This window comes from Montipora capricornis, chromosome 13 (assembly GCF_036669925.1).
Source record: "Montipora capricornis isolate CH-2021 chromosome 13, ASM3666992v2, whole genome shotgun sequence".
NCBI lineage: Eukaryota > Metazoa > Cnidaria > Anthozoa > Scleractinia > Acroporidae > Montipora > Montipora capricornis.
The window spans coordinates 23710929-23714362 of NC_090895.1; positions in this window are offsets into that span (position 1 = coordinate 23710929).

The window sequence follows — 3434 nt, forward strand, 5'->3', positions numbered from 1 at the left end:
ACTCGGTAATCCCCCTTTTTTAGTGCTGGAAACTGATTGGAAGGCCACGATGAAACTTTTGGCAAAGTTCAGAAAAATCTGTTTAGAGGATCCAGAGCTACGTTAAAAAATCAAAAAATTAAGGTGGCTCTGAATTCAGTAGACAAGTTTTTAAAACCTTTGCGGAGAGTTTCATCGTGCGCTTCTTATTACTTTTCAGCAATAAAAAATGGGGGTCACCAAACTAACGACTAAATAAAGAATGTTTTTACCAAAATGATCTCCTCTCTAAATTAACGACGATCGTTAATTACTAATTTACATTGAATTTACTATTATCGTTAATGAACATTCCCAGGTTCGAGTCCTACGTCCATACACTTAGGCTGTCTTTCAAAAGATATATGACCATTTTTCATAATACATAGCAAGCTTTCAGTCTTTTTGTAAATTCAGAGCAAATTAAGAATTAATGATAATCGTTAATTCAAGGTAGAGAAAGGGTTGGTTTTTACAGGCCTTGCCCCTTGCCACGGTGACATATTACGTCTGTGGAGGTGGGGAGGAAAGACAGCCTCTGGGAACGGGTGTGCTCGGGAAATTGCGCGACAGCCTTGCATTTGGCAATCTGCGTTTTTCTGGCGGGAAATCAAATTGACCTTCGTCAGTTTTTAAGAGGATTTTATTTTTCAACCAAAGCCAGTTTACCTAAACGATTTGTGTTAGTTCTAAAGGTGTAATCTTGAGAAAAACTAAAAACAAACAAAGAAAAAAACATAACTATCATGCCAACAGGTAACAGCAGAGTAAATTGAACAGCCAGAAGACAGGTTTTATGTGAAGAGCAAAGGGAAAAAATCGGCAGAGAGTAAGAAGCAATTACCTCTGTGAAACAGAAAAGTTTGTGCAGGTCGATGACAAAAGATCGAGTTCATTGGAAGTTAACTTTGGAGTCCCTCAGGGATCTATAATAGGTCCTCTGATTTTCAATATTTATTTAGCCAATCTTCAATCAACTGTGACTAATAGACGCCATCACCACCGTGTACGCTAATGCAAACCAATTGAACTGGACGAATGTATCTTTAGTAGAAAATCTGACCTCATAAAACTTGAAGACTGGGCCGACAAGTTTAAAGGAAAGGAAAGGAACTTTATTTAAGTGTCTAATCTTCTAGCACTATAGAGCACTAGTCGGGGACACTGTAAATTGAAATTAACAAGTTAACGCAAATGAAATCAAATGTTGGTTTTTAAGGAGAAGGGAAAACTGGAGTGCCCGGCGAAAAACCTCTTGGTGCAGAATGGAGAACCAACAAACTCAACCCACATGTGACGCCGAGTCTGGGAATCGAACCCGGGCCATATTGGTGGGAGGCGAGTGCTCTCACCACTGCGCCATCCCTGCTATTAATCCAGCCAAGATTAAATGTATGGTAATTTCTACAAAACTGACATATGTCGACTGCTCAATCATTGGATTCTTTCAAATCTGATCTTAGTGTTAATGGCGCATCAATCGAACGAGTTTCATCAACGAAACTACTAGGAACGTATATAGACCAACATCTTTGCTGGGAGAAAAACATCAAACAAGTATCGTCATCTTGTTATGCTACTTTGAAAACCTTGAGAAAACTCAAAAAGATTTTACCTTTTAAAATAAGGAAAACTCTTGTACAAGCTCTAGTTCTTTCTTAACTGTACTTCAGTGGTATTATCTTTCATAATCTACCGGACTACCTGGCTAACCGTCTTCAAAAAGTGCCAAAAGCTTCAGCAAGCTTCGTTTTGGGACATCTTGCGATCACCGACGACATCATCAAAATCAAATGGTTGCCAATTAAGAAACAGTTCCAATGGCTTCTCCTAAAGGCAGTTCATAAGGCAATACATAGCCCTACATGACCAAGCTATCTCAAAGTAGACATTGTTAAACATACGAGGACTTTAAGATCTAATTCAGAGACATCTCTAGTGACACCTATGGAAACCGGTACATTCCAAGATGACGCTGCAAAGATCTTCAATAAGTTATCTTTGTCAGTTAGAAACTGAACGGATTTTAGTACCTTCTCCAAATCGACTTTTAACCATTCAATGGAAAGAATTAAACTGAAACACATGATTGTAATTATGTAGTGTAATTTTAATACGATATATAGTATAGCTTTTATCAAATGCCACCTCACTGTTGACATGATTACTAGTTAGTTTACTGGTTTAGTTTTTCCTGGTAAAGAACCAATTGAGCATTGAACATACTGGAATAAAGTCCAATTGAACATAAGTTCTTGGATATTATTGGGGGTTAATATTGATGAAATGCTAACCTGGGATGATCAGATCAATCAATTCTCATTTGAAGTCCCTAATGGATTGCGAATGCTGTATTTAACTCAGAAAACTAACTGATAATCAAGAGACTCTTATAACAATTTACTATTCACTTCTACAACCCTACTTTGATTATTGTGATACTTTATGGAATGACCTCTCCAAAACACGCGCTGACAGATTGCAAAAGTTACAAAATAGAGAAACACAGATTATTACTATGGCTGATTATTTTATTAGATCATCAGATGTACTAAATTTCCTAGAGTGATTTAACGTAGATGAAAGAGAAAAAGGCACTTGTTAATTGAGATGTTTGAAGTTTTCAATAATAATGGTCCAATGTATCAGGAGCAGTTTCATAGAACCCCTGAAGTTACCTTAAGGACGTTCGCGCTAATTGTTTGTGCGCAACGTTACTGCGCAGGTAACGTGACTGTAATGTGTCAGGCATTACTTCGAGCATTAGTGAAGTTGAGGTTTTAAAACCTTTTCAAAAACCGTGGACGATAAGTCTTGCACAGCGTTAGATCAGAGAAGATCGTGATCAGTCAAAATTGATTTAAAATATTTATGAAAGTCAAGTAGACTACTGCACTATTGATATTCGCGAGGTTTATCAGTCGTGCGCTTGTCTACTTGGCTTTCATACAAATTTTTCAAGCATCAGTTAAAATAACATGGCGACAAAAACGCCGAGGAAAAAATTCCAGGCCGGCAAAAGAATAGCACATTTATTTCCGAATCATCATGAAACTTCAAAGAGAAGTGAGCGGGAGGATGGAAAAGCTCTGGAAAAGGTAGCTGATCGAGTAGACTAGTGGCTGAAAGTTTGGAAAACTCGAGGACGAACCGTTGCGTAAATTTAATGGGGCTGTTTCTTTTTAATGTTTTTATTACCCTACGAACTTAAGTTCAAAGTGAATGCATGTTTTTAAAGTTCTTTTCCTTTACTTTCGTGAAAATTGAGGAGTATTTTCGTCCTCGTCCGCTTGAATAGTGCGGACCTGCGTGGAAACAATCAGCGATTGAAGTTCACAAAAAAACACAATCCAGAAGATGAGCATTACGGCAATGGAAAGATATTATACAAATCACCAACAAAATGAATATGACCC